We start from the raw sequence: 13,420 nt of genomic DNA, 5'->3' as shown, positions 1-13,420 counted from the left end.
AGGGCTATCATGCTAGTTCTTGAGATGTGATTTAGGTTATGACTTATAATGTGAAATTAGCATATGTACCTTGTCTTAAGTTGAGATATAAAGATGAATTGTGTTTTATAGAGGCAATTGGCCTTGTTATTCTATTGGTTATCATTATGCGATGATGTAACTACCAAAGTTGAGTTGAGTTATGGGTTGATGGTAAGACCTTCATCATAGACTATGAGAAAGACTTGGTAAGTCTTAGAATCTCTATCTTTACTTTCAAACTGTGATTAATTGTTGCCATGATATTACATTGGAGTATTCCTTATAATAGGATTATAATGTGATATGATGTTGAATTGAAATGCCATGACTATGTTTTAAGGTTGATTACGGTGTATGTTCTATAAAGAGGGTAAAAACTATCAACAAGCCTTAATATGTTATGAAATGCTAAAGTGTTAACCTCACTTATATCAGTTGTGATGAAAGGTCTTATACTCATACAATTCTTATTAAGCTATTGATGATGATGTTATACAATGGGTAAATCCTATGGCCTAAATTAAGTTATGATTGATAATTCAAGGTTTAAAGACATTTAAAAAAGGGACTCTAGTTTAGCACAGAGTGAACAAGATCGAGAAGTGTCCTTTCCCACGTAGGGAAGGTAGGAACACTATATTAATATTTAGATTGCACATGAAGAGGGTCCCAACTAAATCTCTTAGTTCTTGAACTATGTTTCCCCCCTAGGAATACTAGCTAGTGGATCCACGTAGTTGCTATCTTTTATGTTTTGTACTACCTTGGACAGTAGTCCCCATTCTTTTGGTGTAGGGTCTTATGACACTGGATTCCACAATATGTCATGCGGTGTATGTGGGTTAGGGCAAGATGTTCCAAAAAGGTAATACAAATTAAAGGACTTGAACTATAACTTGGATAACCTAAGGGGTCTAACTTAGTCTAGGTAAGATATGGGACTCTACCTACACATTGCACTAGTTTGTCTTGAGGGGAGTCTTAGGAGGATGTTATTATATGTTTATGTTATGAGGGGAGTCTTAGGAGGAGGTTGTTCTATGTTTATGTTATGATAATATATGATGTATATATATGATGACCATGTCATATTGTTGAAAATATATGTTGATTAGTTCCTTTATGAATATGCTTTGGATTAAAGTGATAATATACGATTATATTCAAGCCTAAATGCCATGTTATTTAAAGTTGGACATTGGTATTGTTTTGTTGTTGAGGATATTTAATTGAGTAAGGTTATGGGGATTTTCTTTGTCATTACACTTGTGGACTTGATAAGGAATTGTGAGTAATTGTCTTGCTTATTATAATATGTTTAACTCTTATTCATTATTGTGATATTATTTATTGATGATAGGGTTGTAGTAAATCATTCTTCCAAGTGTGTTGCAATAAGTTACTTGTTGAGATAGTAAGCATGTTTGGTTGATTAATATGACTTACTTGACTTTGCATTAATCTCCTAAAAGGGGTAGAATGGCATGCTTTTATAAAATATCCCTTTTCGCATGTTTTGCTTGTGTATGTGCATAAGATATCATACTTAGTACGTGTAGAGTACTAAGCCCGTTTTCTTCCCTTGTCCCAAACATTTTAGGTTATGGTCATTGAAGAGTATGGAAGGCAATATTGTTGAAGGCTTGGATTCTTCCTTTCATCCATGTGGGGTAGGTCCTCAACTTTCGACGGCAATGCCATCTTCTAGGTTTTGCAAAACTTCACCAAAAATGCAGAAATTTAAATTTTTAGTCATTATTTTTACTACTAGTAAGAGCTACTTAACATAGTTATCACATATAAGATGATAATGAGAGTTTATGTCGGCCATCGCCACTCATGTTGCACCCTTAATTATGTGATTCATACATAAAAGTTTTACGGAACCCACCTCTTTATTTCTTAATTTCTTTTCTTGCCTATCATGTATTTCAACCGGAACTTTCTCATAAGAAAGGTAATCCTTCATACAAAGAGCCTCAATAGAAATAATAAACTAGGGATCACCAATACACTTCTTAAGCATGGAAACATGGAAAACCGAATGAACATAAGTCAATTCTCTAGGAAGTTTCAATTTGTAGGCAACCTTACCAATCCTTTGCAAGACTTCATAAGGACCCACATAAAGAGGACTCAACTTCCCTTTCTTTCCAAACCTCACCACCCCTTTCATAGGCAAAATTTTCAAATACACCCTATCTCTTTATTTAAACTCCAAATCCCTTCTCCTTTGATCACCATAAGACTTTTCCCAACTATAGGCTATTTGCAAATGATTCCTTATAATATGAACCTTCTCAAAAGGCATATAAATCAAATCAGGACCAATAAGCAAAGGCTCACCTACTTTAAACCATCAAATAAGAGACCTGCACCTCTTACCATCAAGGCTTCATAAAGAGCCATTGATATGGATGGATGAACCGTCATATCGTAAGAAAACTCCACCAAAGGCATCTGCTTGTCCCAATTTACCTTGAAATCAATAATGCCATCCCTAAAATATATTCAAGGGTTTTAATAGTAGTCTCATCTTGACCATCCGTTTGGGGAAGAAAACCAGTACTTAACTTCACCTTTGTACCCAACCCTTTTTGAAATGACCTCCAAAACCTAGATGTGAATTTTACACCCCTATATGATATGATGGATAAAGAAATACCATGGCGATACACAATCTCATCTATGAAGATCATTGCATAGTCTTCCACAAAATAAGTAGACTTGATGAGAATGAAAAAAACGGACTTAGTCAACCTATCCACAACCACCCATCTATAGTCACATTGCCTTTGAGTCCGAGGAAAACCTAGTACATAATCCATATTGATGTCTTCCTCTCAAGGTAGGAACTTGGATTTCTTGTAGCAAGCCACCTAGCTTTTGATGTTTGACTTTTAGTTAATGGAAATTTGGACACTTAGCAATCAATAGCAATATGTCCTTTTTCAATCCTTCCCATCAAAATACTTTCCTAAGGTCATGGTACATCTTTGTAGAACCCGGATGGATGGAGTAACGGGACCCATGGGATTTCTCAAGGATCTAGTTCCTGACCCATCTATATTAGAAGCACACAATCATCCTTGATACCTCAAGACAGCATCCCCTTCAGGAGAATGGCTCATTAAACTTGCTAAGAACATATTCCTTCAAGTCCATCAATGATTGATCAAGGTGTCGTTTAGACTTCATATCTACTACTAAAGATAATTCGGAGTTATGATGGACCATCAGACCACCATTCAAAAAATCATTTACATTTTTAACTAGGTCTTTCCTAGATTTATCTACATGAGACACACTAGCCATGGAAAAGTGACTTAGAGCATCCACAACCACATTGTCCTTGTTGGGGTGATAGGGAACACTAATGTTGTAATCCTTTAACAATTCAAACCACTTTCTTTGTCGAAGATTCAACTCGTTTTGATTAAACACATATTGGAGGCTATTATGGTCAGTATGCACATCAACATGGATACCATACAAGTAACGTCTTCATATTTTAAAGGCAAATACCACGGACGCTAACTAAAGATCATAAATTGTATAGTTCCTCTCATGAACCTTAAGTTGATAGAAGCATAGGCTACTACCTTCCATTGTTGCATAAGAACACACCTTAAACCCAATCGGGATGCATCACAATATATACAACAAAGCCCTTTATACCCTTAGGTGAAATCAACATCGGAGAAGAAGTAAGTCTATCCTTCAAGATTTGGATACTTGTCTCACATGCCTTCGACAACTCAAATTTCTGACTCTTCAGGGTCAAAGTATTCAAAGGAGATGCAATGGATGAAAAACAACTCAAAAACCTCTGTTAATAACCCGCTAGACCAAGAAACTCCTAATGTCGGTTTGAGTCAATGTCCTAGGCTAATATTTCACGGCCTCAATATTCCTTGTATAACCCTCAACTCCCTAAATAGAGATGGTATGATCAAGAAATACAACCGACTTCAACCAAAATCCATCTTTGCTATACTTAGTAAACAATTCTTTCCCCTTAAGAACTTGCAACATCACCCTCAAATGGTTCATGTTATCACCCTCATTTTTTGAGTATACCAAGATGTCATCAATGAACACAATGACAAATGAATCTAGATATATTCGAAACACCCTATTCATCAAATCCATGAACGTCGTTGGGACATTCGTGAGCCTTCAACTATTTCAATTCGGATGGAGCCATCCGATAAGGAGGAAATAAATGTGATTTGTTTCCGGTAACAATTCGATACAAAAATCAATTTCCCATTCGTGAGGAATACCGGGAAGATCATTGGGAAAAACATACATAAATGCGCTCACTACGGGGACCGACTCAAATGAAGGAATTTGAGAGTCTGAATCTTGGAGTCTTACAATGTGGTATAAACACTCTCTAGATTTCATATTAACAAGATTTGAAACAAGAAATGATACTACCTATAGGAATACAATTTTCCCCCGTCCACTATAAAGCGGGCTCATTTTTAAAGATAAACATCACTACCCTAGTTCTACAATCAATAGAGGAAAAGCTAGCATGCAACCAAGACATATACAAAATTAAATAAAAGATAAACATATAATGTTATACTAGTTCAACATAATAAACTCTATTGGGCAACATAATAAGAGAATTAATATACACCATTTTTTTCAATAACAAACTCACCTACCAAGGTAGACACTATAAAAAGTTCATGCAAGATATCAGGATTGTCAAACTTTTTAGCTACGATAGGAGTAAAAAATTATTTACTCGCACCAGGATCAAGTAAGGAATATATATTAATAGAGAAGACCTTGAACATACCAGTTACCACATCGGGAGAAGTCTCCTGCTCACCCCTAGCAAAAAGAACATAGAAGCAATTCTTCTTAGGAGCATCATTAGAACCACTTGTTTGAGCTTGACAACTACCCTTCTCATGGCCCCTCACATAGGGAAATCCCTAAGCTTGTGCCTTCTTTTTCCACAACCAAAACAATTATATGATCCATTAAGACAATAACGATAATGCTTCTTACCACACTTTCCACAAGTTGGCTTCTCGTTTGGTGAACTAGTATTATTTCCCTTTTTAGGCTTAGGGTTAGACACCCTATCATACCTATACATTAGAAACTTAGAAATAACCTTATTCGACACCCTCTTCTTAAACCTTGGCTTGTATTGTATGTCAATCCTTTCCTTTGAAGAACCACTATCAAAACTTCTAGCCCCCTTAGAATCTCTAATTTTCCTCTTAGACCTTGACTCTCCAACTTGTTGAGAATGAACAATGAGACAAGAAATTTTCACGTTGTCATGTAGGATAAATGAATGACATTCTTCTTGCAAATCATCCAACACCCCTGTCACATAGCGACTTCATTTCATCTCTAGGATCGGAAACCAAGGAAGGAACATATTTTTAAAATTTAGTGAATTTCAAGGAGTATTCATGAACACTCATACATACTTGGCAAAATTTAATAACTCAACCACTTTAGCTTCCCTCTTCTCCCTAGGAAAAAACCGATCAAGAAAAGCCTTTAACACCTTCAAGTCATCAGTCTACCCCTTAGTGACCTATTGTCCCTCCATTGGACATACCATGCTTGATACACATACTTAAATTGGTTAGTGTCTAATTCGACCATATCACTAGTAGACAAGTTCATAGCATAGAGGATCTTGTAGATTTCATCGATGAATTGTTGGGGGACTTAATCAAATTTGCACCCGTAAAACGTAGGAGGATTCATCCTTGTGAAATACCTTAGACAATAGGCAATAGTAGAATCTTGTTGGTGTGCTCAAGGTGAAACCTCCCTATTAGCTTGGGCCGCCATGGCTTTGGCTTGATTACTGACGACTTATGGTTGGGTAATGATAGCTTGGGACATTTGGAAGAGATCGGCCTTTATGTTCTCATTTGTCAAAGAAGGAAGATTGATCGGGGCTTGATAATCATTAACATTTTCCTCATGAGGAGGAACTTTATCACAACGGGAAGGAACTCCTGCATTGGGAATCTCTTATTCAAGTTTTCATGCCGCATTCCTTCGAGTATTCATTGCCTGTAATCACAATAAGAGGATTAGATTCCAAAGAACATAGAGTTAACACTCTAAAGGCACGATATTGGACTTCGAAGAAAGTGAGAGTTTCCTAAGCATATCTTAGATTCCTATTCATAAGTGTGGAAAACTTCACAATTATGAATACGAGCCTACATAGATGTGGTAGAGAGATACATTAAGTTAAATATATTTAATGGCATGCTCTTATACAAAGTTTGTCACATTCGGGAAAACCCACATACGCAATAGGCGTCGTCAACCTCTTTGAGGACTAGGACTAACCTCTTAGCTTACATCATTACATTCATAAGTCAAATTTAGCAGAAAATTTAAAACTTTTCATTACTTCAATTTGGATATTTACATAGACCTATGAATACACAAAGTATATATATATCGAGTATAGACCCTTCGTATAGAAAGATTACTTAGTCTCAACTTTTATTGCAGATAAATATATATAGAAGGCAACGTAGTCATAATAGTCGTCTCATCTCATAACCATCAAGTAAGAATATATAAAATTGGTCCTAGACCATACATCAATGAAATAAGACAACATATAGGTCATACAATGTTTAGTAATCATATAAAGGAAAAAAACATAAGAGTCATAATACTAAAACAACTCTATTAGCTAGATAGTGGCTTCGCCCTCGGATTGAGGACCTACTCTACTTGTATGAATAATAGATCCAAGTCTTCTTCAATATCGTCTTCAAAAGCACTCTAACGACCGAAACCTAAAACATTGCGGAAAATGAGAAATGAGGTTAGTACGCCACTTGTACTAAGTATGAGACCATATGCAAACATACTTTGATATAATTATATGTAAGGGGACATTTCAATACGTATGCATTTTTCATTAAAAACCTTATGCACATTTAAAAACACCATACCAATTAAAGGATATGTTTAGAGTCATAGGCATCTATATCACAAAACCAACAACATCACAACTTAGTAAAGTCAACATGCATATCATGAAACTAGACACATAGTCAAAGAAACTCTACCATCAAGACATAACCTCAACAAGCATGAATATTAGTTCATTATAACATAACCAAATCAAGAAAATTACTCACAACCCTTATCAAGTAAACAAGTGTAATGACCAAGCGAAGCCCCATAACTTTACTCAATCAAGAAACTCAAGATGAATCATGAGCAACCTCCTACTTCACATAATATTACATTTAAGAGTACATATCAACATGCTTTAACCATGTATACCAATGACATGTTCAAAGGAGTAATGGACATCACATATTATCATTAGAATGTAAGATAATCATATACATATTCCTTAAGTCTAAATACTTCAATATATAGGTAGAGTCCCATAACCCAACCTACACTAAGCTAAAACCTTTAGGTCATCTTAGTTAGAGTTTAATATTTCAGTTCATTTCGCCTCTTTGGAAACAGCATGCCCTAACTGACATACACCAAATAAGCTAATGTGAAATCTAGTGTCATGGAACCCTACACTAAAAGAAGGCGTACTACTTTCCAAGGTAGTACCTAAACCTGAACATAGAATCTACGTGGATCCACTAGCTAGTATTAATGTGGGCCAACATAGTTTAAAGACTAGGAGATATAGTTGGGACCTCTTTATGCTACATGCATTGTAGTTTCTAATCTCAAGAGTACATTGGTGATCCTACATTTCCTATGTGGGAAGGGACACTCCTCACTCTAGTTCACTCGGTTCTAAGCAAGTTTCCCTTTTTGAAATGTCTTTTATGTCATTATTTATCATCATAGCTTAATATAGGTCACAAAGTCTAACCCTTGTATAGACATCATCATAGTCATCATAGCTCAATAAGAATTTCATGAGTAAAATCCTTTCCTAACAATTCATATAAGTGAGGTTAGAACATCTATATATGACTTCATAATAAGACATATTGATAAATCATTCACCGTCCTTATAACATTTACATCTTAAGAGAAAACCTCACAACCATAGTCAAGACATATAAATTCAATATCATACAACTCTATCAATCCTAATACAAGGCATACTTTAATACAACATCATGACTTAATCATAATTAACCACAATTGGAAGTAAATTATAGGGATAATAAGACTCACCAAGCTTCCTTCATAACTCATTATCAAGGTCTTACCATCAATCCTTATTTCAACCCAATTAGGGTATAAAATCATCATAATTCAATGACCAACATGATATCAAGTCTAAAAGAATCAATATATCACAATTCAATACTAGATCAAAGTTTAAGACAAAACACTTCGGTCAATTCATAACATACTTCATAAGCGAAATAAAATTCTCAAGAACTAGCATGAAGAGACAATAAATCACCCTAATTATATAATGATTAGTATAAAAAAATTATCTAGTATTAATTCAACTAATCACCAAGTCAGTTGAACAAAAACAATACAAAATCAAGATCATCACCTAAGGCTAAGGGTTAAGGATCATCTTCTATAAACTTGACAAATTCATAAATATATATAATAATTGAGTTAAAATACATGTTAATATATCCAAAATATATAAAATAAATCATAAAAAATCAACTCATAACATTAATTTCGAGATTGGTTGATGAAAACCCAACTTTGGAAAGTAATTTGATGGAACATTTTGGGAAAGAGGTCTCAAAGGTGAAAGATATTCCATATCTTATTTGTTATAAATATTGATGGATAAACCTTTTTTATTGATCCCTAGAACCTTTCCCAATATTTGTTTTGAATGGACTTCTTCCACAAGAGAATGAATGAAGAGAGAAGGAAGAGAATTTTGGTTTTGAGAGTTGTGATTAGTGTTATGGGGTTGGGGTCTTTATATGGAGAATTAATTAACTTAATTAGGCTTCCTTCATCCCATAAATAACTACCTAAACCTTTAAATAATTCATTGGAGTTAATTGAAAACGTGCAGCAAATGGGACCCCCACAAAGGAGACCCCGATTAACGGTCTGTGTGTGAGTTGACGGTCACTGTGCCTTTCCGTGCTGCACATCTGTCATTTGATTCTATGCTATTGAGGTACTTCATGTATTTTTATACGTGTTTGTTTAGGGATGGCATCGGCACCCTGTCGATCAACCTACGCCCCACCTTTTACTTCCGTAGGTGAACACTGCCCAGGCAGTGTTGACCCCAAAATGCAAGGTTCCTCATCAAGATACCTTGGTTGGTCCTTGGGAAGTTATGCCCGAACATTTCTAACATGAATCAACTAAAACAGATATTAGGAAACGTTCAACCATTTTTCATCATTGTATGACTTCAAAAAACTAGTCAAATAGGCTAAGGCACGCTAGAACATCATTGAACTAGTTTTCGGACGCCAGGGATGTTCTTGGACGTTTTGGTTTCTGGACTTCCTAAATGACTTTTTTTAAAAATAGACCTTAAACTAGAGTCCAGACCTTATGACACTTTTGTTAGGCTCTAGAACACGTCTTGGATTTTCGAAGTGTTACAGTAGCTCTCTTTCTTCATTCTTGATCAGAATCCACTATCATAATTAAGACATTAGATTCATCATAACATATGAGCACTATGGATCTAGGAAACCTCAAAACACACTTGTGAAATGCATTCGAAGCATCTCATTTTACCTCACACACTACACATATCTTGACGTCACCCTATTCACTTTCATTTTACTTTAGGAGTCTCTTGTAGATCTATTTCATATTGATAATGCACTATCATCTTAAGTCAATAATGTCATTGAAGACAACTATAGAACAATCAAAGCAAAGGATACATCATGTAGTGGTGATGTCATAGGTAACTTGAAGTCATACTTCTGAAATGTATGGATAGCATACCACACTACCATCCACACAAAGTACATCTCTAGACTAACCCTATCAAAGAAAAATAAGGAACGAAACACCCATCCTAACCATCATGCAACCAATCATGTAGATGAAAGATAATAAAAGGAGAGCATGAATCCTCAACCCTAAGCTATCATGAGAAACTAATCCCAATATAATTCATGTAATAAACCTTTCATGTAGGACAAGCTATCATGAAATGTACGTAGTATGTATGTCAAGATAACATTGGAAGAGTATAGGACTTTCCTCTAAAGTTGTCATGAAATGGTTTAGGACTAACCAAGTAAAGGTATTATGAAGGCACTCCAGTAATGCTATTTCAAGATATTCTTAGGAGAGCTTCACTATTCAATCCCAGGGTATAATGAGAAACACCATTCCTAATTTATCATGAACAAGCTACCTTAAAACACATGACAAAGCTAAATTTTAAAGAGCTTACTTCCTCCATCCCAATCTATCATGATATTCATCACCTCAAGATATCACGAGATTTACTATCTCAATCTATTATGAGACCTATCATGTCAAAATAACAGACCTTGGTCTTAACTTACAAAGTAAACTGAACAGGGAGAAACTTATTGAATATAACTTTAAAATATTCTAGCTCATTATGTCTTGATTAATTTTCGGTTATTAGGTCAACCTACAATTCATATATGTGAGAGAACTTTATTCCCCTACTTGTTCATGTCTACGTGTAGAAGTTAAAAAAAACCTCATCACAATACTTTCACAATGAATTCACCCCCAAAGACATAGAAAAAAAGATATATCATCCCTACAATTGATTTTCACCTTTAATCTATAAGATCCATGTCCAATTTAAAGTTAATTTATTTAAATTTATCCTTAGAAGGTAAATCTAGGCCTTCATGGTCACATAGGTTCAATTTAAAAATCTAGACCATTGTAGATAAATTAGGCCTAGTAAAATTCATATCTAGGTGATTCAATAATGATCAAATATCATACAATATACTTGAATTAAGAAGATCAACTAAGAGCCTTCATCTTGCCTAAAATAACATGATGAACTACAACATAAATGACATATATTAACCATGAAAACCTCTTGAAAACATAACATAATCCTCATATGAACATAATTGAATGATACCTTCTAGATTGGGATCAGAATCAAGCCTTACCCACAAGGCAATCACAACCCTTTCTACATTGGGGTATTTTGGATTCACAATTGAGGAAAACAATGGGGACTCCATGGATGGAAGAATCAATGCATTAATAATATTCACATACCTTATATTATCTCTTTACACCCATCTTGAAAACTTGGTGAATTTTGTGCTAAAAGTTTCCTCAATTTCTCTTTTTCTTCAATGGTGCTCTTGAGAGTTCTTTATGGAAGGAGGGGTTTTGATTTGGAGTCTAAAGTATAAATGAATATTGTAATATTTAAAAAAACTTCAAACCCCTAAAATAATATCCAATAATTAATCTCTTGAAGATTACAACATATTTTGGTGGCACCCTGATGAATGGAATATCCGTAACCGTGAGACTCTTCTAAAATTTGTCCCTGTAAGTCATCTATATTTGGCACAGAAAACATACCTTGGTACCTATGTACCCCATCGCCCCTTTGGAGAATGACTCATTGTAGGTACTAATAACCAATTACTTCAACTCCACAAAAGAGCATTACGATATTGCTTAGACTTCCACTCAACCACTTAAGATTATTCGGAGTTATGATGAAACATTAAATCCCCTTTTGGAGAATCTTTATGTTGAACACCATACCGACACAATTTATCCTCATTTTCCACTAAATATTTCTTATCATCATCAACACGGGCTATACTACCCATAGAAATTTAACTCAAATCATCCGCAACAACATCAACTTTCCTGGGATTGTAAAGGACAATCATATCATAATGTTTCAAAAGCTTTAACAACCTTCTTTGTCGGAGATTTTGCTCTTTTGGAGTGAAAAACTATTGGAGAATCTAATTATTAGTGAATATTTCTATATGCATTCCATATAGATAATGTCTCAATGTTTTTAAAGAAAACACTACGACTGCTAGTTCAATATCATGAGTTGGATAATTCCTCATACACCTTGAATTGCCTAGAGGCATATGCTATTACCTTATGATGTTGCATGAAGACACAATCCAAACCTACTCGAGAAGCGTCACAATACATAACAAACTCTTTGGTAACCCAAGGTAATGTAAAAACCGTAGTGGAGGTAAGCTTATCTTTAAACTTTTGAAATCCTTTCTCACAAGCTTCCGTCCATTCAAACTTAACTTTGTTTAGGTTAAGGTATTTAATGAGGAAGATATACATGAAAAAACATTAAAAAATCTCCTATAATATCCGGCTTAGCCCAAGAAACTTTTAATATCAGTTGGAGTCGAAGGTCCAGACCAATTCTTCACCGCCTTCATCTTTTTCAGATCAACCACAATACCATCACTAGATACAATGTGGCTAAGAAAATCCACCGACCTTAGGAAAAATTCGCGCTTACTATATCTACAAAAAAGAGTTAATGTTCCTTGAAGAATTGCAATATTATCCTCAAATGACCCAAGTGTTCATCCTCGCTCTTGGAATATACAAAGATATATAATTCTTCAACACCCAATTCATAAGGTCCATAAAAGCCACCGGGACAATATTTATACAAAAATCATTTTTTTCACGAGTTGAGAGCATGACCTAGTCATAACCGGCGTCTTCTTCCTCTTAGAGTCCATAGATAAGCCATAGAATACATCATCCCATCATTGATCAAATAAAAAGATGAAAATAAAAATATTTCTTTTGAGTTCAACTTCAATTAACATATATAAAAATATAATCTATCACACGACCATCTATATATAAGAGTAAGACAAATGGGACTTATCCCCATTCTCTTTTCAATTAATCTACCAAGTTTCCACATCCTTGAGTTGATAAGTGAAAAGCTTGGCCTCCTCATTTGAAGTCATTCCCATAGAATTCAAAATCTTATACACCTATTTCTAGAAATTCTTGAAAATCTTAATTTAACTTAGACCAATGAAAATTATAGGGCTCATCCTTGTGAAGTCTCTAAAATGACAAGCCATTGTACTAGCATTTTATTTCACATGGGATGCAACTTTCTAATATGCCTGACCTTAAGTGGTTACAACATGAGTTTGAGTAGCTATGACATGAGTCAATGTTAGGAAATCTGCCTTTATTTACCCATACGACGTGACTGTAGGGTTGACCAGTGCTTGGCAACTTAAAGGAACTTATTCTTGAGGAGGAGCTTTTGTGTCTTTTGGAGGAACTCCCACATTAGCAATCTACTCTTGAATCCTTTTGCAGCTGTCCTTATAGTTGTCAAAGCCTATAAACACAAGTAAAAGATTCGAAGAAAAGGACATATAGAGTTACGACTCTTGAGGTACGACTTAAGAATACCAAAGAAGTGAGAATTTCCTAAGCATCACATAGCCTC

This window comes from Solanum lycopersicum, chromosome 4, assembly GCF_036512215.1.
Source record: "Solanum lycopersicum chromosome 4, SLM_r2.1".
Classification (NCBI taxonomy): domain Eukaryota; kingdom Viridiplantae; phylum Streptophyta; class Magnoliopsida; order Solanales; family Solanaceae; genus Solanum; species Solanum lycopersicum.
Note: the sequence above shows the minus strand (reverse complement) of the source record.